Genomic DNA, 23873 nt, shown 5'->3' with positions numbered 1-23873 from the left:
AAAGCAGTGATTACTGTTCCTAAATGTTTTTAAAGCAGTGATTACTGTTCCTAAATGGTTTTTAAAGCAGTGATTACTGTTCCTAAATGGTTTTTAAAGCAGTGATTACTATTCCTAAATGGTTTTTAAAGCAGTGATTACTATTCCTAAATGTTTTTTAAAGCAGTGATTACTGTTCCTAAATGGTTTTTAAAGCAGTGATTACTGTTCCTAAATGGTTTTTAAAGCAGTGATTACTGTTCCTAAATGTTTTTAAAGCAGTGATTACTATTCCTAAATGTTTTTAAAGCAGTGATTACTGTTCCTAAATGTTTTTAAAGCAGTGATTACTGTTCCTAAATGGTTTTTAAAGCAGTGATTACTGTTCCTAAATGGTTTTTAAAGCAGTGATTACTATTCCTAAATGTTTTTAAAGCAGTGATTACTGTTCCTAAATGTTTTTAATGCAGTGATTACCTTTCCTTAATGTTTTTAATGCAGTGATTACCTTTCCTTAATGTTTTTAATTCAGTGATTACCTTTCCTTAATGTTTTTAATGCAGTGATTACTATTGTCATGTATTGTCATGTTGTGTCTTGTTCCTGTTCTTTCTCTTCACCCTGTCTCCCTCTGCTGGTCGTATTGCGTTGCCTTTTCTTCCCCTCCTTCCCCCAGCTGTTCCTTGTCTTCTCTAACTACCTCGTTCACCCTTTTCCCACCTGTTCCCTTTTTCCCTCTGATTAGGTCTCTATATCTCTCTCTGTTCCTGCTTCTGTCTTTGTCAGATTCTCGTTTGAGTTTCTCATGCCAGAACCAAACTATCGTCTTGTTTGCTTCAACCTTGTCCTGTCCTGTCGGAATCTGCCTGTTCATCTGAGGCTACGTGTGATCAGGTACCTCTGTCCTCTACAACCCAGCTAATCGCCTCTGCTGCTAGAAGGGGACTCTAACCCAGCTATTCTCCTCTGCTGCTAGAAGGGGAACTCTTCTGGGATATTCAGAAGGACTTTATGTTTCATTTGTCGCCCTCTCTGCGGGTTGTTTATTTTTGCCATCATATCCATTTGAAGAGGATCTATGTCTTACCTGTGTTTCGACATTAAAGAACTCTGTTTTTGTTAAACCGCTTTTGGGTCCTCAATCACGTGCATAACAACTATTCCTTAATGTTTTTAAAGCAGTGATTACTATTCCTAAATGTTTTTAATGCAGTGATTACCTGATAAGCAGCAGGTATAGAAAGTGATTTGAATGAGAACATTTCCATGGTAACACATCCATTACTCTCATTTGGCAAATAGTCAAGGTATTGAAATGGACCAGGGCACGATCTAACTGCTGAGAGAAACAATAGCTTTTCAGCATCTTGTCCTCCTGTAAAGTGCTTTCTTTTTGAGATGTGGATTTCTAAAACCTGTTCTTGTGCCAGAGACTATAAGATGCTGGTATTCTGGTGTTATGTTGGGGAGTCTAAGCACATTGCTGGGAGATTAGTGTTTGTTTTATTTAAGCAGAATGTGTCTGTGCATGTGTTCGCCTGTGTGTGTTCGCCTGTGTGTGTTCGCCTGTGTGTGTTCGCCTGTGTGTGTTCGCCTGTGTGTGTTCGCCTGTGTGTGTTCACCGGTATGTATTCACCTGTATCTATTCGTGTGTGTGTGTGTGTTATTTACTCATCTCACCTTCCTGTAAGGAAGCCAGAATCTGGATGTACAGGAAGGTTTGGAAGTCGCTTTGGACAGGTGAGGAGGGCGCAGTGAGGAGGACATACGACAAGTTATGTGTAGGAGTAAAGATTGCTGTTGTGTACAGCTGAGAGGATTTGGGGAAAGGGTAGGGCTGGGGTCATAATCTAAGTACTCTGTAGGTCCACTCATCTGTCCACTTCTAAATCCGTCAATGTTGTCTGTGTCTCAGACCACTGGCAGGGTTAGAGGGAGCTGACCAGTTTACAGGAGCTCAGTAGTCATCATAAGAAGAGAGCAGCAGAGATCCTCAGTCTACTGCTCCGAGACCTCAGTGAGATAGGAGGCATCATCGGCACCAGTGACCTCAAGGCTGTAAGGACACACAATTAAACAATTAGAATCATACACACATATACACTGTTATTTAGACAGACATAAACTGTTTGTAACAGGTAATCATACACGCGCACACACACACACACACACACACAGTCCTGATCTCTCTGCTCTCTGATGAATGAGGTCATCGAGGAAGAGTTCACCATGGCTCGTCTCTACATCAGTAAGATGAAGTCAGAGGTCAAGTCTCTGGTGAACCGCAGCTGGAGAGCTCCCTGGCCGACAGCTCCCGCAGGATGCAGGCCAATGAGAAGGAGCTGGCCTCCTGTCAGTTACTCATTGCCCAGGTAACCAGGAAGTGGATTTAACATCCATTTCGATATCTTGAAAAAAGAGTATGGAATATTTTCCTTTATTCAGTAGACTATTGTGTTCATGCAGCTTGGTTGGAAAGTGAGACAGTGTCAGCATTATTTTCCTCAGCTGTTAACTGTGTCTCTGCCTGATGGGGTACTCCATGCAGTGCCAGGCTAAGATCACGTCTCTGACAGACTCCATGCAGAACGTAGAGCAGAGGAAGAGACCGTTAGAGGAGACCTAGGACTCCCTCGTGGAGGAGGTTCAGGCTCCACACACACAGGCTGAGAAACGCAGAGACCCCCAAACACAAACAAGCCTGTCATCAATCATTACGTCACTTGAAACAATGTCGCTTGCTTTGTCTCCACAGACAAAATGAAGGAGGTGCATGTGATGGATAAACAGAAGGAGCACCTGACCAAACTGCAGGATGCAATGGAGATGAAGGTAAAGATCTCTCCCTCTCTCCCCTCCTCCCTCTCTCTCATCCTCCCTCTCTCCCCTCCTCCCTCTCTCTCATCCTCCCTCTCTCCCCTCCTCTCTCTCTCTTCCTCCCTCGCTCCCCTCCTCCCTCTCTCCCCTCCTCCCTCTCGCTCATCCTCCCTCTCTCCCCTCCTCCCATCCCTCCCCATTTATCCCCCTTTCTTTTTTTCCCCCCACTCTTCAAATTCCTGTGAAAGGTAAATCAATTAAACTTGACCCTTGACCCTGTGTTCCCTTCTGCACCCTATAGAAGACCCTAGAGGAACAGATGGAGAACCATAGAGAGGTCCATCAGAAGCAGCTGTCCCGTCTGAGAGATGAGATCGACCACAAGCAGAGGGTCTTGGAGGAGCTCAAGGAGTGAGAGAGATTTTGGTGTCTCGGAGCCCTTAGGGTCCCCAGGAAAATGTTCAGAGGCTTTAGCCTCTAAATCTCAAATGTGAAGTTCAGTATTTGTCCAAAAGGGGGCAACACATGTCTATAAAATCAGAACTGTGTTTTGTCCCTTTCATAACCTGTGCATTACCAATCTTATGCTATTAACTCACACTTACAGTGAAATATTAGTCAATAGACCCATAAACAATATATTTCTGAGTCTCCCTAAGTCTGTCTCTCTTTTTTAATAGCAGCAGGTGGTAGCTGGTTTTTCCTGTTGGATGTACACATCTCCTCTCTGTTCTGGACCTGAACCCACACTGAGACTGTCTTGGATACTCTCTTTCTCTATGGATCTGATTTTCTAACCACTGGGAACAATCCTCCTCTCCTCCTCTCCTTCTCTCACCACTCTGCCTTTACTGGGACTTCAGACTCCTCATTCCCAAACAAACACTCTGTACGCCAGATATCCTTATTAAGGTCTCCTCTCCTCATGGCCAAGAGGAAAGAGAGGCTCCTTAATGCCGAACAAGTTCTTTTCATCTCTATCTCCTCCTTGAATCGCTCTTACTCTACCTCTGTGTCTGGTGCTCACTCTCTTTCTGTCTTTCTCTCCCTCTCTCGCTCTTTCTCTCTCGCTCTGTCTTTTTCTTTCTCTCTCTCTGAGTGAAATTGTGTAATGAGCTACTTTACTGTATGTTGTTGAGGATGCTGTCTCTCTGATGCTCGTTCAGTGTTGTATCTTGTGAAACAGACTGGTTTTCCTATAAGAGAAATTATGAGAAAAAATGTTTTGGAGGGCCACATTTGAATATGGTTGTTTAGGGGTTTCTGCCTGACACCAATACCCTCAAAAACCCTAGAATGGTCACAGACGTTGTTAAAGATTAAAAGACCCTGTTAGGATTGCAGTGCGTTTTAGAACCCACATAGGGTTACTGATGGCTGTCTGCATCACTTTCAATAGTAGATGTTAGTGTTTTGAAAGTAGCACTTTATTTCATAGTGAATTTTGTTGATTTCATTATTTACACAACTTTGATATATCGGCTATTTATTTTATACATTTTTATTTATGCAACATTGATGTTAGTCATTTGAAAATTTGCCTTGACAATATCACACACCAGTGATGTAACATGAAGAGTTCATGATCAGAGATGACTAATCTACTCTATATATACAGTATGTTTCTCATATGTTTTTGAGAAGCACATGGGTGAGATACAGAACAACTATCTCCTTGTGAACTTTTAGAATTCCAATTATGTATCCAATATGTGTTTAATCATTGTCAAGCTACAGGAGCAACAGTCTAAAACTGCATTGGTTTTGTTGAGATAAAACCTTGAATTTCTTCCTAGGTTTCAGGGGGAGTTGACTCTTTTAATATGTGTCACATGCAAACCCGAGTCGAAATACTTGAATGAGGTGATACGAAGCCAAATCTGAGGGATCGTACAGCTTAGGGAAAATATTCAAATGTGAGGAGTTAGAACTAAAAGATGGTCATTCTATTCCTTCCTTTGCTGGGTTTCCTGTTGGTGTTTTAGACTAGATCGTTTCGCATACCAGGCTGTTATTTAAAGCAGAGTGCATTGTGAATAACTGACCTTTTGTAAATGAAGGTATAGGATCACGTACCAAAAAGATTATTGAATACCTGTGGTATTTCGAAGTTGATGAGACCTGTGATTGGTTGGTTCTGCCATGATGCTGATCATCCAATCAGCACATTGTGCTGTGTATGGGTTGTCTGAACTGGAGTATTTGAGTTATAGGGTTTATTAGGGGTTTTATGTTTGGTCTTTTTAGATTTACACTCTCCCCACAAGAAGTAACGCAATCAGAATGGTTTATAAATGATAAATGGTTGTCATTGTTTTCACTGGTCTATTTCCTCCACGTCCACTTGTGATCCACTTGTGATCCACTTGTGATCCACTTGTGATCCACTTGTATTCACAGTGCTAAGTGATAGTCAGACAAATGTTGATGTAGATATAGGCTCTCTCTAATGTATCAAATGAAGTGCTTTGTTGGTATCGATGCTTTGCTGATATTGATGCTTTGCTGATATCGATGCTTTGCTGATATCGATGCTTTGCTGATATCGATGCTTTGCTGATATCGATGCTTTGTTTGTATCGATGCTTTGCTGATATCGATGCTTTGCTGATATCGATGCTTTGCTGATATCGATGCTTTGCTGATATCGATGCTTTGCTGATATCGATGCTTTGCTGATATCGATGCTTTGCTGATATTGATGCTTTGTTCATATCGATGCTTTGCTGATATCGATGCTTTGCTGATATTGATGCTTTGTTGGTATCGATGCTTTGCTGATATCGATGCTTTGCTGATATCAATGCTTTGCTGAAATCGATGCTTTGTTCATATCGATGCTTCTTTCATTCTAGTTCACAAAGCCAAGTATTTTTCTGAACTTTGTATGAGGTTTAAAACAAAAAGGCAGTCTGAAATAGCCCACCACATTATGCTGTTGTGAAATGTGTTCTATTACGGTGTCTTTAAACAGGGTAGATGGCATTCTTTCACCCTTCATACTTGCTTCCTGGTGAAAGTCATCAATTTATTTATGTTCCTGGTTTGATGTCTTATAAATATGATTGACCTGTCCTTAAGGTATTAATTATCATGATGACTGAATGATGACTGCTGTCTTCTGTCAAAATACTGAGCTAAATGTAATTTCCTGTTTTTAATTTAATTTATCTGATCGCCTCTCTCTCTGTCTCTCTCTCTCTCTCTCCAAGTGTCTTTGGGCACTGTTAGAAGGCCTAACTCTTTGTATGATTGAGAGGTTTGTAAAGCAAGTGTTTCTGAGGCAACAATGCACTGCAAGTGTTTCGTGACTGAGACAGGGGAAAATGTTGATCAGACGGTTTTCCACAGTTAAAGAGAAGCTATACAGTTGAAGTCGGAAGTTTACATACACTTAGGTTGGAGTCATTAAAACGTGTTGTTCAACCACTCCACAAATCTCTTGTTAACAAACTATTGTTTTGGCAAGTCGGTTAGGACATCTACTTTGTGCATGACACAAGTAATTTTTCCAACAATTGTTTACAAACAGATTATTTCACTTATAATTTACACAAATCACTATTCCAGTGGGCCAGAAGTTTACATGCACTAAGTTCACTGTGCTTTTAAACAGCTTGGAAAATTCTAGAAAATGATGTCATGGCTTTAGAAGCTTCTGATAGGCTAATTGACATCATTTGAGTCAATTGGAGGTGTACCTGTGAATGTATTTCAAGGCCTACCTTCAAACTCAGTGCCTCTTTGCTTGACATCTTGGGGAAATCAAAAGAAATCAGCCAAAACTTCAGGAAAAAAAATTGTAGACCTCCACAAGTCTGGTTCATCCTTGGGAGCAATTTCCAAACTCCTGAAGGTACCACGTTCATCTGTACAAACAATAGTACACAAGTATAAACACCATGGGACCACGCAGCCATCATGTAGCTCAGGAAGGACATGCGTTCTGTCTCATAGAGATTAATGTACTTTGGTGTCACACTCATGCTGGAGGAAACAGGTACAAAAGTATCTATATCCACAGTAAAATGAGTCCTATATCGATATAACCTGAAAGGCCGCTCAGCAAGGAAGAAGCCACTGCTCCAAAACCGCCATAAAAAAGCCAGACACCGGTTTGCAACTGCACATGGGGACAAAGATTTTTGGGAGAAATGTCCTCTGGTCTGATGAATCAAAAATAGAACTGTTTGGCCATAATGGCCATCGTTATGTTTGGTGGAAAAGGGGGAGGCTTGCAAGCCGAAGAATACCATCCCAACCGTAAAGTACGGGGGTGGCAGCATCATGTTGTGGGGGTGCTTTGCTGCAGGAGGGACTGGTGCACTTCACAAAATAGATGGCATCATGAGGCTGGAAAATTGTGTGGATATATCGAAGCAACATCTCAAGACATCAGTCAGGAAGTTAAAGCTTGATCGCAAACGGGTCTTCCCAATGGACATTGACCCCAAGCATATTTCCAAAGTTGTGGCTTAAGGACAACAAAGTCAAGGTATTAAGAGTTGCCATCACAAAGCCCTGACCTCAATCCTATAGAAAATGTGTGGGCAGAACTGAAAAAGCGTGTGCGAGCAAGGAGGCCTAGAACCTGACTCAGTTACACCAGCTCTGTCAGGAGGAATGGGCCAAAATTCACCCAACTTATTGTGGGAAGGTTACCTGAAACGTTTGACCCAAGTTAAACAATTTAAAGGCAATGCTACCAAATACTAAATGAGTGTTTGTAAACTTCTGACCCACTGGGAATGTGATGAAATAAATCAAATCTGAAATAAACAATTATCTCTGCTATTATTCTCACATTTCACATTCTTAAAATAAAGTGTTGATCATAACTGACCTAAAACAGGGAATTTTTTTACTAGGATTAAATGTCAGGAAAAACGGAGTTTAAATATATTTGGCTAAGGTGTATGTAAACTTCCGACTTCAACTGTATATAGCAGTTTGTTTTCTCCATCACATGCAATCGATAGATGCCCATCACCATATGTATCTGTCCTGTACCTATTGGCTACCACAACTCTTCTTTTTGGTCAAACCTGTGCAGGTGACGACTGCCTGGTGTAAAACTCAAATATCAGATGTCAAGATGTTGTTGTTTTTTAAAGATGACACTGAACAAGTATATTGTTTGCAAACAATAGCCCAAGGCTACTTATTTACATAGGCCTACATAATAATATTGGACCTAGACTGAACCCTTTGTTTCAGACAGAATAAAAAACAAAATATTATTTTAATCAATATGTATTTTTTTCTTGGGAAATGGTGTAATTTTCATATTCAAACATGTGCGGGGGAGAGTTGAGTCATGACATTAGCCCACGCAAGCTTCCACATCCACTTATCCTCGAGAGGCGGACAAAAACTTCACCTGCCCTTCAGCTCCGCCCTCCGGTTTGCTCTCCCGCCTCTTACCCGGTCCCACTGCGCCCGCTGCGCTGCCAACCACCGGGTAGAGTCAACATGGTTCATCCACCGAAGCTGTAGGCGACGATAAAGACACCTCTCCGTTTTCAACTGAATCCAGAACAGACACTGCCAAAAGTAAGTCAATTGCGCAGTTACACGGTGTTGCATTGGCTCACGTGGGAGGAAGCGCAATAAGTGATTGATAGAGAACAGGCTACAGTTTATATATAGGCACTATTGTCAGTATTACAGAAAACTGTAAAAACCATCGTCGGATATGGAAATGTTTACAGAAGTGTTCAATTGTGAGGAACCAGAAGCAGCGGTGTAGACCATGTCAAATATTGAACGTTCCTGCTCTGCACAAATCTTATCAACGACTGCTACATTCATTGTAGTCCATAGTCGTGAACTGTTATCCACCCAGCAGACAGCTGTTGGAGACATGTTTAACCATGGAACAAAGGCCATTGTAATTTGGCCCATTGACATAGTGTGAGAAACACTCATGCCCAATAGTTTACAATTCTTGAGCCATAGGAGAAACTACGGACATCTGTGTGTCTGTACTCTCAGCTATGGACTACTGGCAGAACGGAGAGATGGAAATGTTTATTTAGTGTCACTCACTGCCCATAAATGTGATCCAAACCACAACACAAAACTTGATTATTCAGCAAGTATGAGACAGAATAATGCATTTAGTATACCATATTGTGTTTTTAGTACAGTTAGCCTACAATTTGAATCCGTTTAGTTTTTTTCTAGTGGTCTGGAAACCACCCAACCAGACACCCAGACCCCTCCCTCTCTCTCAGTTCATGTTCAGTAATGACAGTTGCAGTGGCACATGGCCTCCCTCTCTCTGTGTGTCCTGCCTGCCCAGGGATCCACTGCTGACCCCTGTCTCAATCTGTCGCCCATGGCCAAGCCATGGCCACACAGCTTTCAGGAAGCAGAAAGGCACAGCCAACAGAAATATATTGCCTTTTGACAGTTTCTATAAGTGTATTTATTTGTAAGGTCTTGAGTATTGCTCTCACTCAACATATAGCTGTCACTCATGTAAATGTACAGCTGATACAGTATATAGCTCTGAAATCATACGCTACCAATATTTGTGTTTGTGTTCGGTCTTTAAAGATATTTGATATGAAACTAAATCTAACCAAGGACTGCTGAAGCATCTGCACTCACTAGATTAGAGGGTACTCTTGGTGCGCTTTGTCCAGACAGCTGCTAGGCTTCTCCGCTTGGTCCCATACACACCAACTGCTGCCACACAACTAAAACAAGCTGAAAACCGACTACTCCCAGACTCGTCTGATGTTATGTGTGTGGGAAGAGTAGGGGGGGGAGGTGTTGGCATCCCCAATGCCACCCCACATTTACTTGAAGAACAGAGCAGATGCAAAGTGTGGTAACCATAATGACGGTTTGTGCTGTTTGTGCCGTCATTCTGTCACCAAACTTTGCATCTGCATTGTATATATGTGGAAATGGTTTAAATGAGTCCCTGTGCATAGAGTTGTATAGTTTGTTTAACATGGCAATCATTGGTTTTTGTTTAACATACAATTTAAAGTTTAAAAAAACGGAGTGTCGGCATCAGACGTCTGGGTTATTAGTTTATAGTAAAGGAGAAGCACGTTTCAGTTTCACGTTTTATTGTCACATGCACAAGTACGGTGAAATAATTAACTTGCAAGCTCTACCCAACAGTGCAGTAATCAATATCAAAATAGGGAAGGGGGGTACCTAGTAAGTTGTTTTAATTGAATGCAGTCAACTGAAATGTGTCTTCTGCATTTAACCCATACCCTCTGAATCACAGAGGTGCAGGTGGCTGTCTTAATCAACATCCTCATCATTGGGGCCTGGGGAGCAGTTGTTGTTGGGGGTTAACTGCCTTGCTCAGGGGTAGAATGACAGATTTTGTCCTGGTCTGCTTGGGGATTCGATCCAGAAACCTTTCAGTTACTGGCCTAACACTCCTACCCGCCAGGCTATCTAATAAAAAGAATACATAATAAAAGAAAACACAAGACATTTTGTGTACAATGCAGGAATACTGGAGTAATATGAGACAGATATATACATGTAGGCGAGGGATTAGGACAGTGACTTGTAGCAGGATAAATAACTATAAACAATCTGTGAAGACAGGCTACTGCTAATGCTAATGCTATGAATAGATTAGATAACAGAATATGATTTTTTTAATTATTGTTTTACGACTCAAGAGTTTATCTGATAAGAACACATGTCATAATTAAGCATTGGTGATCTAATATAATATACCACCACCTTCTGAGTGGGCCTAATCTGAGTCTTGACAAGTACAGTAGATGTGTCGAACATGTTTTTTTGTTGTTTCAGCAAAGCAGTAAATAAGTGGAAGCTCTGGTTTCAAATCAAGATACTAAAGATACCGAAATGTATTAAAAATATATAAAATGTTTTTTTGTTTTTGTTTAAAAAGTATCTTCTTCGGAGAAGACATTGTGTTTTTCAAGAGACTGTCTGGATGTAACGAACAACAGAATGAACTAAATTACATAACAGTAACATTGTAGTTACTGTTATCAACCGTAACTACAATGTGGATCCAAGGCTTGTTCACTGTCCGGCTTTTCCCTATGGAGAGAGGGAAGGAGACAGATGGAGAGATGTATAGACGGAGTGAGAGAGTGATGGAGGGTGGCGTGGGGTAAGATGACCAGAGAGATGGCAAAGGTGGAGAGGGAAAGATTAGTTTTCAGTCTTCTCAGTTTTTAACCCCCCGTTGAAACCCCCTCCAAACAAACCTACTGTAATAAATCAAATGAAATCTTATTTGTCACATGCGCCGAATACAACAGGTGTAGACCTTGCAGTGAAATGCTTACTTACCGGTACCGAGTCAATGTGCAGGGGTACAGGTTAGTCAAGGTAATTTGTACACGCAGGTAGGGGTAAAGTGACTATGCAAAGATACATGCATTAATACTAAAAGAAAGCTACATATCATATAAACTATTATATAAAATAGCTGCTCACTTACAGTAGTTTGTGAGCATTTTCTTCCCTTTAAGACTCAATGGAATCTTGCCAAAGAGAATCAAGTTGGATGACCAGATGGAAACAGTTTTGTTCAGAAGGCGTTTAGATAAACAGCGTAGCGGTTAGAGCATTGGACTAGTAACCGAAAGGTTGCAAGTTCAAATCCCTGAGCTGACAAGGTAAAAAATCTGTCGTTCTGCCCCATGAACTAAGCAGTTAACCCACTGTTCCTAGACCAGTTGACCCACTGTTCCTAGACCAGTTGACCCACTGTTCCTAGACCAGTTGACCCACTGTTCCTAGACCAGTTGACCCACTGTTCCTAGACCAGTTAACCCACTGTTCCTAGACCAGTTGACCCACTGTTCCTAGACCATCAATGAAAATAAGAATTTGTTCTTAACCGACTTGCCTGGTTAAATAAAGACAAAAGGAGGTAACCTTAGTAAAACAGAACGTTACATGATTATGTCGTATGATAATTATCCAGGGTCAGGAAGAACCCACATCTTGTTCACATCAGGGCTTTGAGGTGTAGGATCTTAATGAAGCCATGTAAAACGGCTCAGCCCTGAGGCTGCAGTGCACATCCGTCACAGGTGTCACGCCATTGTCATGCCGCCTACCTACCGGTTTATGTCATTGACAAGATGAGGACAGGATGTCATTGTGTGTAGAGAGAGATTGATGGACTTCCCCTACTCAGGCTTCCCCCCCCATACTTAAACATAGTTACCTCAGGAAATCTGCCTCCCTGTGGGGTCTTGAGAAATCCCCAGTCGAATTAAATGCATATTAAATGCATACAACATTTCCACATTATTCTCATTTGACTGGTAGTTTTCCAACCCATGATGTCAAAATAAATAATCCCCATAGATGTGTCATTGTTGACAAAAGGGAGTGGATGAAGGGGGGTGATGGTCCCTGTCCAAGGGTGAATTTATGGCTCAAAGACAAACAGGTTGTTACAATGACTGATAAGAGTGGCTTACGACCGTTGGCACATGTCCCATTGTGTCCTACCTGAGGAAAACGTGTAGGAACTCATGAGGTTATCTTTAGTCAACATTTTAAGCAAGATAGGGTAAAGCAGAAAGTGAGGTGGGAGAGATTTGTCTGAAAGCAAGAGTATTTTTTTTTAACCTTTCTCTACTAGGCAAGTCAGTTAAGAACAAATTCTTATTTTCAATGACGGCCTAGGAACAGTGGGTTAACTGCCTGTTCAGGGGCAGAACAACAGATTTGTACCTTGTCAGCTCAGGGATTTGAACTTGCAACCTTTCGGTTACTAGTCCAATGCTCTAACCACCAGGCTACCCTGAATAAGAAAGTGCCAAAGCTTTATGTAATTTTGTTGCACTACTGACTCGTGAATACTTACTAAACTCTGTCAAGGATCTGCCTTTCAGAGTGGGAGTGGGCTCTCTCTGGTTAGTCTCCAAGATGGTGAATCACACGTGTTGTGGAAAGACCTCATGGAAAGACCTCATGGCCATAAACAGAACACACAAATCTTAATTTCCAATCCTGTCCCAAATGTGTTGATCTTAATGTTGGCACCTGTGACCAAAAGCTGTTTTGTCCTGGCAAAAGATGAATGCCTAAGCAAAAGGTTCATCATTGGACTGTTGAGTTAAGCGTAGCTCCAACAACTCTGACCCAGGAGAGACCTACGCAGGGCGTTGTCTGATTGAATCTCCGCCATGGCACTGCCCAATAAAATGCCCAGGTTGCAGCCCCATCACCATCACCGGCTTTGCACTCAGGTGACATAGGAGAAACCAAGAAAGAAGGGATTTACAATCCTCAACCTAGCTGGATAAAACGTCCAGACATCTCTATTCAATTACCTTGGCCCTGGGCCCAGGTGGGACAGGTGAAGAAATTTCATTTAATCTTAATCGGACAAGGGTATTCCAGGATAGAATCCAATCTCTCATCATCTCTACAGATTAGATCTCAGAGGAGCAAGGTCGATGAAGGTAGAGGCAGACTGACTGGGGCAATGGCCCAATAGCCTGCTCTTCTGTGTCACTGAAGGTTTGAACGGTCCAATTATACAGCCTATTAAACCAGAGAGAGAGAGACTCCACCCAACTGAATAGTTCCTCTTCGAAACTGATGGTGCTGAGTGAGTCAATGCACATGAAAAGTTTATATTTTGGTGTGACTGGGTGAGTCAATATTTCGGTGTGACTGGTCAGTTTTACAGAAGTACTTAAGTTGATCTACTGACACTTAAAATTAAACGTTGGCCTGTTACCGCCAGTGCTCTAAAACTGACTTTATTCCGAACAATGAAAATCCTATTTTTCATCCAAATTGGATGATATTTGGATGAAACCACGTCATAGTAGGTTGACCCAAGTATGAAAAATGACTGTAGTTGGTACATTAACAAAGTTAGACATAAAGTTACCCCCTCAGCATGTCAAACACTTGGATTCAGGAGGCAGGCATTACGTCTGGCTTTATTCAACGTTACGTTAAGGCAGAAATGTTATACACCAATGGTAGCGTCTTAAAATCGTATCTAATTTAAATATGTAACGCCTTAAAACCGTCATCACATGTGCTCATCATATAGCTTTGTTTACAAACTGTAAAATAGCTCATGCAGAACGTGGCAGAACGATACTGGTAACTAAACCCTTTTCATCTGGGTTGTGACTTTTAGTTAGCAAGCTACTTACCGGAATACTATTTTCCAGAAGAATGAAGACATCCGACGGCAATGACTGCTTTTCATTTTGGGTGGACAAGCTGCACTGAAAATGACGATTATGGCACGCGTGTGCAGTGCACATTTAGAGCAAAGTTGGGCAGAACATTCGACTGATCTTGCCAGGAAGCTAATCCTGAAGCCCGATGCCATACCATCACTGACAGCTGATCAGTGGATCTCGCAAGCGCTGACCATAGTGCTGTGATATGAAATCAGCTTCCCAGGCAACCACCGCAGCAGGAATGCTGTGATACGAAATCAGCTTTCCCAAGGCAACCACCGCAGTAGGAATGCTGTGATACGAAATCAGCTTTCCCAAGGCAACCACCGCAGCAGGAATGCTGTGATACGAAATCAGCTTTCCCAGGCAACCACCGCAGCAGGAATGCTGTGATACGAAATCAGCTTTCCCAAGGCAACCACCGCAGCAGGAATGCTATGATACGAAATCAGCTTTCCCAGGCAACCACCGCAGCAGAAATGCTGTGATACGAAATCAGCTTTCCCAGGCAACCACCGCAGTAGGATTGCTGTGATATAAAATCAGCTTTTCCAAGGCAACCACCGCAGTAGGAATGCTGTGATACGAAATCAGCTTTCCCAGGCAACCACCGCAGTAGGATTGCTGTGATATAAAATCATCTTTCCCAGGCAACCACGGCAGTAGGAATGCTGTGATACGAAATCAGCTTTCCCAGGCAACCACCGCAGTAGGATTGCTGTGATATAAAATCAGCTTTTCCAAGGCAACCACGACAGTAAGAATGCTGTGATACGAAATCAGCTTTCCCAGGCAACCACGGCAGTAGGAATGCTGTGATATAAAATCAGCTTTCCCACGGCAAAGATGGGGGTTTCTGATGTGAAGACAGACCCAACATACTGTAAGTCATAGTTATTCATTTCAAATCAATTGAGCATTTTGGGCACACAAAAATACAAACATTGAAAAGTTTCACAATAAAGTCCACAACCAAGTAATGCATTTTTCAAATTGAGTACTTCAAAACCCTCCAGAAAAAAACATTGTAGAATGAGTAGGTCACTACATCAACAAATTAATAGCATCATAACTCAGTAAATACAAATACAATGAATTCAATACCCATTTAACAAAAATGTTCCTTTTCAAAAACTAAAAAATTACAGGCTACGTAGACCAGGTCCTGCATCTTCTCTTCAACGAGGTCACGCTTTGACCCTTGTGAGGACGCTGTGCGAGCTGTCCATCCCAGGACCCCTGTCTGCCCAGTTTGAGAAGCCTGACAAGGAGGAGGCTATAGCTGGAGTTGTCTCTCGCTTCAATTTTGGGGGTGACTGAAAAGGGTACATGGGTCTATAAGGCTGCTTTCCCGCGGGAACCACGGGTCCCGACCGAGATCATTGCGACGCGGTCGGCATCTTTCATGCTGTGGTTGGGAGCAAGTGGTCAGATCAGACTTTGGGATGAAAATATTGTCCTGACGATTATTGAGAAACGGTTGTCTTTTTATTTGTATGCGTTAGCCTAGGCCTATCTATTGTAATTAAAGCACGTCTTTGTTGCATTATTCACACACTCTCAGAGTTCACTGCTTCTAGTTAAGTAACCTACCTCTCCTCCTAGTTGGGCGTGCCAGATCAAGTGTGCCTAGTATATGTGTGGTCTCAATGAAGTAGAGTAGCTGGTAAATGGTTGGACATGAACTGTACCACACACTAGAGCTGCGCAATATGGACAAAAATCCATATTGAGATAAATTACTTGAATTTATACGATAACTATAAATAGAACGATATGTTTATAACAATGTGCTGTTTGTTTTTAATTACCCTTTAAACTACTACTATGGTTGTAACCATCAATTGTCCCATTTAACAATAACCCATATCGAACTTCACATTTCTCTAGTATAGGCTGCTTATCGTAATGAAATTATATCAGCTAAATTCCTGTGATAAGTGAGCGGTATGGTCCGTGTCCACAGTATGGCCCGTGTCCATAATAAGTGAGCGTTATGGCCCGTGTCCACAGTATGGTCCGTGTCCACAGTATGGCCCGTGTCCATAATAATGAGCGGTATGGGCCGTGTCCATAATAATGAGCGGTATGGTCCGTGTCCATAATAATGAGCGGTATGGTCCGTGTCCACAGTATGGTCCGTGTCCATAATACTGAGCGGTATGGTCCGTGTCCATAATACTGAGCGGTATGGTCCGTGTCCATAATAATGAGCGGTATGGCCCGTGTCCATAATAATGAGCAGTATGGTCCGTGTCCATAATAAGTGAGCGTTATGGCCCGTGTCCACAGTAAGGTCCGTGTCCACAGTATGGTCTGTGTCCATAATAATGAGCGGTATGGCCCGTGTCCATAATAAGTGAGCGTTATGGCCCGTGTTCACAGTATGGCCCGTGTCCATAATAATGAGCGGTATGGCCCGTGTCCATAATAATGAGCGGTATGGTCCGTGTCCATAATAATGAGCGGTATGGTCCGTGTCCATAATACTGAGCGGTATGGTCCGTGTCCATAATAATGAGCGGTATGGCCCGTGTCCACAGTATGGTCCGTGTCCACAGTATGGCCCGTGTCCATAATAAGTGAGCGTTATGGCCCGTGTCCACAGTATGGCCCGTGTCCATAATAATGAGCGTGTCCGTGTCCACAGTATGGTCCGTGTCCATAATAATGAGCGGTATGGTCCGTGTCCATAATACTGAGCGGTATGGCCCGTGTCCATAATAATGAGCGGTATGGTCCGTGTCCATAATAATGAGTGGTATGGTCCGTGTCCACAGTATGGTCCGTGTCCACAGTATGGTCCGTCTCCATAATAATGAGCGGTATGGTCCGTGTCCATAATACTGAGCGGTATGGTCCGTGTCCATAATACTGAGCGGTATGGTCCGTGTCCATAATACTGAGCGGTATGGTCCGTGTCCATAATAATGAGCGGTATGGTCCGTGTCCATAATAATGAGCGGTATGGTCCGTGTCCACAGTATGGTCCGTGTCCATAATAATGAGCGGTATGGTCCGTGTCCATAATAATGAGCGGTATGGCCCGTGTCCATAATAATGAGCGGTATGGTCCATGTCCACAGTATGGTCTGTGTCCATAATACTGAGCGGTATGGTCTGTCACGACTCCGACCGAAGGTGGCTCCCCTTCCCGTTCGGGTGGCGCTCGGCGGTCGTCGTCGCCGGCTTACTAGCTGCCACTGATTATTTCCTCCTCCTCCCTTATGTGTTCATTGAGTGCACCTGTTTTGAATTATGTATAATTAGTGAGGCTTTATTTAGTCAGCCGGCCCGCCTGGTTCCTTGTGCGGGATTAATTATTGTGACCTTCTGTGTTGTGTAAACTTGTGTGCACGTCTGTGAGTTACGTGCTTTCCCATTTCGTGGGTCTTTTCTGGACAGTTTAAGTCCCCCTGTTTGGGGCGTTTGTTTTGTATTACGCCCTGTGTTTTCGTGGGGTTGGCTTATGTTTGCCGTTGTGGTGCATTAAAATAGCACTCCCCTGAACTCTCTGCTTCCTGCGCCTGACTTCTCACCCACTACACTCAGAACGTTACATGGTCCGTGTCCATAATACTGAGCGGTATGGTCCGTGTCCATAATTATGAGCGGTATGGTCCGTGTCCACAGTATGGTCCGTGTCCATAATAATGAGCGGTATGGTCCGTGTCCATAATACTGAGCGGTCTGGTCCGTGTCCATAATAATGAGCGGTATGGCCCGTGTCCATAATAATGAGCGGTATGGTCCGTGTCCATAATAATGAGCGGTATGGTCCGTGTCCACAGTATGGTCCGTGTCCATAATAATGAGCGGTATGGTCCGTGTCCATAATAATGAGCGGTATGGTCCGTGTCCATAATAATGAGCGGTATGGTCCGTGTCCATAATAGTGAGCGGTATGGTCCGTGTCCATAATAGTGAGCAGTAGGGTCCGTGTCCATAATAATGAGCGGTATGGTCCATGTCCATAATAATGAGCGGTATGGCCCGTGTCCATAATAATGAGCTGTATGGTCCGTGTCCATAATAATGAGCAGTATGGCCCGTGTCCATAATAATGAGCTGTATGGTCCGTGTCCATAATAGTGAGCAGTATGGCCCGTGTCCATAATAAGTGAGCTGTATGGTCCGTGTCCATAATAATGAGCGGTAGGGTCCATGTCCACAGTATGGCCCGTGTCCATAATAATGAGCGATATGGTCCATGTCCATAATAAGTGAGCGGTATGGCCCATGTCCATAATAAGTGAGCGGTATGGTCCGTGTCCATAATAAGTGAGCGGTATGGTCCGTGTTCGTAATTTTCTAATTATCGTCCCAGCACTACCATAACATTTAGATGGGTGGAGTGGTAGTCCATTTGAAACCAATTGAAAACTAAGATGGATAAGCCTGATCCTGGAAATCACTGTCAGATCAAACTGTCCAAGCTCAATAGACAGATCACCACTGTCAGACAGAAACCTCTGTCAGTGACAGTCTGACACAGCACAAATGCGCATTAGTCTCTATTCTTTCTACATCTCGCAGTAGCTCCCATTTTTTAAAATGTTAAAACTGTTAGACGGTGTGGTATTGCATACCACTTGTGGGGGCTATAGGTATATTACCCATTAGGATCACTTCTTGCGAGTCAACAGTTTGGCTGGCTACTTTATTTAGCCAACATTTGGCTTTTCGTCTAGCCAACCCCAATGGAGGAGAAGCATTCGTTCCAAGCCTGAATTCCTTCTGTTGAAGTGATTTGATGCTCAGATCAAATACATCCCCTAATGGCTGCATCACTGATAGCTCAGTAGCGCTCAACCATTTGTACCAGTTGGCTTCACCTGCAGAGTACTTTACGGACAATTTTATTTATTTTTATTTCACCTTTATTTAACCAGGTAGGCTAGTTGAGAACAAGTTCTCATTTACAACTGCGACCTGGCCAAGATAAAGCAAAGCAGTTTGACACATACAACAACACAGAGTTAATCATGGAATAAACAAACATACAGTCAATAATACAGTAGGAAAAAAGTATATATACAGTGTGTGCAAATGAGGTAAGATAAGGGAGGTAAGGCAATAAAATGGGCCATAGTGGCGAGGTAATTACGATATAGCAATTAAACACTGGAGTGATAGATGAGCAGAAGATAAATGTGCAAGTAGAGATACTGGGCTGCAAAGGAGCAAAATAAATACATAAATACAGTATGGGGATGAGGTAGTTGGCTGGGCTATGTACAGGTAAAATGAGCTGCTCTGACAGCTGGTGCTTGAAGTTAGTGAGAGAGAAGTCTCTTTTGCAGTTCGTTACAGTCATTGGCAGTCATTGGAAAGGAGGAATTGGCTTTGGGGGTGACCAGTGAGATATACCTGCTGGAGCGCGTTCTGCGGATGAGTGCTGCTATGGTGACCAGTAAACTGAGATAAGGTGGGACTTTACCTTGCAAAGACTTGTAGATGACCTGGAGCCAGTGGGTTTGGCGACGAGTATGAAGCAAGGACCAGCCAACAAGAGCGTACAGGTCGCAGTGGTGTGTAGTGTATATGGGGCTTTGGTGACAAAACGAATGGCACTGTGATAGACTGCATCCAATTTGTTGAGTAGAGTGTTGGAGGCTATTTTGTAAATGACATCGCCGAAATCGAGGATCAGTAGGATAGTCAGTTTTACGAGGGTATGTTTGGCAGCATGAGTGTAGGATGCTTTGTGTAATTTTGGATTGGAGATGCTTAATGTGGGTCTGGAAGGAGAGTTTACAGTCTAACCAGACACCTAGGTATTTGTAGTTGTACACATATTCTAGGTCAGAACGGTCCAGAGTAGTGATGCTGGACGGGCAGGCAGGTGCGGGCAGCGATCGGTTGAAGAACATGCATTTAGTTTTACTTGCATTTAAGAGCAGTTGGAGGCCACGGAAGGAGAGTTGTATGGCATTGAAGCTCATCTGGAGGTTAGTTAGCACAGTGTCCAAAGAAGGGCCAGAAGTATTCAGAATGGTGTCGTCTGCGTAGAGGTGGATCAGAGAATCACCAGCAGCAAGAGCAACATCATTGATGTATACAGAGAAGAGAGTCGGCCCGAGAATTGAACCCTGTAGCACCCCCATAGAGACTGCCAGAGATCCGGACAACAGGCCCTCCGATTTGACACACTGAACTATATCAGAGAAGTAGTTGGTGAACCAGGCGAGGCAGTCATTTGAGAAACCAAGGCTGTTGAGTCTGCCGATAAGAATGTGGTGATTGACAGAGTCGAAAGCCTTGGCCAGGTCGATGAATAAGGCTGCACAGTATTGTCTCATCGATTGCAGTTCTGATATCGTTTAGGACCTTGAGCGTGGCTGAGGTGCACCCGTGACCAGCTCGGAAGCCAGATTGCATAGTGGAGAAGGTACGGTGGGATTCGAAATGGTCGGTGATCTGTTTGTTAACTTGGCTTTCGAAGACCCTAGAAAGGCAGGGTAGGAAGATATAGGTCTGTAGCAGTTTGGGTCTAGAGTGTCTCCCCCTTTGAAGAGGGGGATGACTGTGGTAGCTTTCCAATCTTTGGGGATTCCAGATGATACGAAAGAGGTTGAACAGGCTAGCAACAATTTCAGCGGATCATTTTAAGAAGAAAGGGTCCAGATTTTCAAGCCCGGCTGATTTGTAGGGGTCCAGATTTTGCAGCTCTTTCAGAACATCAGCTATCTGATGGAGAAATGGGGGAGGCTTGGGTGAGTTGCTGTGGGTGGTGCAGGGCAGTTGACCGGGGTTGGGGTAGCCAGGTGGAAAGGATTTCCAGCCGTAGAAAAATGCTTATTGAAATTCTCAATTATTGTGGATTTTTCAGTGGTAACAGTGTTTCCTAGCCTCAGAGCAGTGGACAGCTGGAAGGAGGTGCTGTTATTCTTCATGGACTTTACAGTGTCCCAGAACTTTTTTGAGTTTGTGCTACAAGATGCACATTTCTGTTTGAAAAAGCTAGCCTTAGCTTTCCTAACTGCTTGTGTATATTGGTTCCTAACTTCCCTGAAAAGTTGCATATCACAGGGGCTATTTGATGCTAATGCAGTATGCCACAGGATGTTTTTGTGCTGGTCAAGGGCAGTCAGGTCTGGAGTGAACCAAGGGCTATATCTGTTCCTGGTTCAAATTTTTTTGAATGGGGCATGCTTATTTAAGATGGTTAGGAAAGCACTTTTAAAGAATAGCCAGGCATCCTCTACTGATGGGATGAGGTCAATGTCATTCCACCCGGGCCAGGTCGATTAGAAAGGTCTGCTCGCTGAAGTGTTTTAGGGAGCGTTTGACAGTGATGAGGGGTAGTCGTTTGACCGCAGACCCATTACGGATGCAGGCAATGAGGCAGTGATCGCTGAGATCTTGGTTGAAGACAGTGGTGTATTTGGAGGGCAAGTTGGATTTGGGGTTGTACCTGGTGTGTTCATTGATAATTTCTGTGAGATTGATGGCATCAAGCTTAGATTGTAGGATGGCAGGGGTGTTAAGCATGTTCCATTTTAGGTCACCTAGCAGCACCAACTCTGAAGATAGATGGGGGGGAAATCAATTCACATATGGTGTCCAGGGCACAGGTGGGGGCAGACGGTGGTCTATAGCAAGCGGCAACGGTGAGAGACTATTTTCTGGAAAGGTGGATTTTTAAAAGTAGAAGCTCGAAATGTTTGGGCACAGACCTGGATAGTATGACATAACTCTGCAGGCTATCTCTGCAGTAGATTGCCACTCCGCCCCCTTTGGCAGTTCTATCTTGTCAGAAATTATTATAGTTAGGGATGGACATTTCAGGGTTTTTGGTGGTCTTCCTAAGCCAGGATTCAGACAGGACATCTGGGTTGGCAGTGAATTAAACAAACTTGGGGAGGAGGCTTCTAATGTTAACATGGATGAAACCAAGGCTTTTACGGTTACAGAAGTCAAGAAATGAGAGCGCCTGGGGAGTAGGAGTGGAGCTAGGCACTGCAGGGCCTACGGCTAAAGGCTATAAGAACTGGTTGTCTAGTACGTTCGGAACAGAGGGTAAAAGGAACAGGTTTCTGGGCGCGATAGAATAGATACAAGGCATAATGTACATACAAAGGTATGGTAGGATGTGAATACAATGGAGGTAAACCTAGGCATTGAGTGACGATGAGAGAGATATTGTCTCTAGAAACATAATTTAAACCAGGTGATGTCACCGCATGTGTGTGGGGGGGGACTGAAGGGTTAGCTAAGGCATATTGAGCAGGGCTAGTGGCTCTACAGTGAAATAAGACAATAATCACTAACCAGAACAACAATGGACAAGGCATATTGACATTAGGGAGGAGCATGCGTAGCCAAGTGATCATAGGGGTCCAGTGAGTAGTTAAGCTGGCTGGAGACACGGCGATTCAGACAGCTAGCGGGCCGGGGCTAGCAAGCTAGCAGAAGGGCCTTAAAGGTACATCGCGATGGAAGAAGTCTGTTGTAGCCTCCTCGTGCAGAGCCTCCTTGTGCGGTTCTGTCGGCAGACCAGCCATGATGGATTAGTAGGGTTCTGTGTAGTAAAGGTGCCTAGTCCAATTGGCAATATAGGTATAGTGGCCCAAGAAGTTGGCCGATGGACCTGTTCAGCGAACAGTCCGATATGCTCTAGACAGCTAGCGGGCCGCAGCTAGCAGGCTAACAGATGGGCATTCAGGGGACGTCGCGACGGAGGGGCCTGTTGCAAAAATAACCCTCGGGCAGATTACGTTGGTAGTCCAGTCGTGATGGATTAGCAGAGCTTTGTGAAGTAAAAGGGGTCCAAAATTGGTATTGTAGCCCAAAGGAGTGGCAGATGGACCTCTTCAGCTAGCCGGGAGATGGGCCTAGCATGGGCTAGCTCCAGGCTAATTGGTGCTTGCTTCAGGACAGAGACGTTAGCCAGGAGTAGCAACTTGGATTGCAGCTAGCTAGCTGCAATGATCCAGGTGAAAAGGTTCAGAGCTTGAGGTAGGAATCCAGGGTTATGGAGAGAAAATAAGTCCGGTATGCTCTGGTTCGAATCGCGTTGTGCAAACTGGCGAGAGATTTCCGAGCTAGAGGTTAGCTGATGACCGCTAGCAGTGGTTAGCTGACTACTAGCTAGTAGCTAGTTAGCTGGCTAGCTTCTGTTGGGGGAATCCGGTTCGAAAGTAAAGAAAAATACTTTTGAAAATAGCAGATCCGTACCACATTGGGTGAGGCAGGTTGCAGGAGAGCATATTGAAGTTGCGGTTTAGGAAAAATATTATTAAAAGACATGCGAAGAAAAAACATACAAAAGATATATACATGGGACACGGGGACAAGACCAGGACAAAGACGTCTGACTGCTACGCCATCTTGGATATCAGTGGACATCACAATGATACCTGAGATGGCTCAGGTGATTTTCTAGGACCATGTCCTCTCCACTCTGCTGGCTCAACACGGCAAAAGCGTTTTCAATTTCCTGGCAGAGTAGGGTGATACAAAGACAGTCCTTGTTTTGGAGTATCTCCCTTCTCCTGGACCTAACGGGCTGGAACCTGAGGAGTAGGGTAGGAGCGGAGCGGTGGCGGGGGGAGGGGGGGGTTAAGAAGCTGTAAGGGGATGCAGAGGGGCAGAATCAGACGGTCAATTAAACTGACCCTGGTCTCTCGCCCCTGTGTAATGACCCAGTCTAGTCTCTCTCACACCTGTATAATGACAAAGGACAGTTCTCTGGAGGAAGCGCTGTCTTGAGAAGGAGAGTAAAGGTGATGATGGTGTCGTGATGCCTTGATGTCGTGGAGCAAATGGCACAAATGTTTAAAGTTGTATTTAATCTAGACATCAGGGTACTGTAAGAGTCTACAATGCTGAATAATTTCAGTAAATTTCCCTTCTTAAACGAGCTCTATAAACTCTATTTGACAA

General features: G+C 43.6%; 1 protein-coding gene and 1 pseudogene across 3 annotated transcripts in view; both read left to right on the top strand.

Moving 5' to 3' along the window:
• The window catches only part of LOC110502149 (kinesin heavy chain-like), a 42576-nt pseudogene extending 38981 nt beyond the window's left edge, over positions 1-3595 (top strand). The window contains exons 12-16 of the transcript XR_016490457.1: positions 2291-2351; positions 2528-2589; positions 2709-2811; positions 3098-3207; positions 3477-3595. The product of XR_016490457.1 is annotated as a kinesin heavy chain-like (transcript). The remainder of the gene's footprint in view (positions 1-2290; positions 2352-2527; positions 2590-2708; positions 2812-3097; positions 3208-3476) is intronic.
• A 4608-nt stretch (positions 3596-8203) lies between these two features.
• The window catches only part of LOC110501879 (ly6/PLAUR domain-containing protein 6B), a 45304-nt gene continuing 29634 nt past the window's right edge, over positions 8204-23873 (top strand). Inside the window, exon 1 of one of the 2 annotated variants that reach the window (XM_036959328.2) lies at positions 8204-8349. The gene's annotated coding sequence lies outside the window, so the exon portion shown is untranslated. The remainder of the gene's footprint in view (positions 8350-23873) is intronic. The other variant, XM_036959330.2, reaches the window with a different exon arrangement.

Source organism: Oncorhynchus mykiss, chromosome 22 (genome assembly GCF_057628025.1).
Source record: "Oncorhynchus mykiss isolate SJ-2025 chromosome 22, ASM5762802v1, whole genome shotgun sequence".
Classification (NCBI taxonomy): domain Eukaryota; kingdom Metazoa; phylum Chordata; class Actinopteri; order Salmoniformes; family Salmonidae; genus Oncorhynchus; species Oncorhynchus mykiss.
Note: the sequence above shows the minus strand (reverse complement) of the source record. Positions and strands in the feature narration are given on the sequence as shown.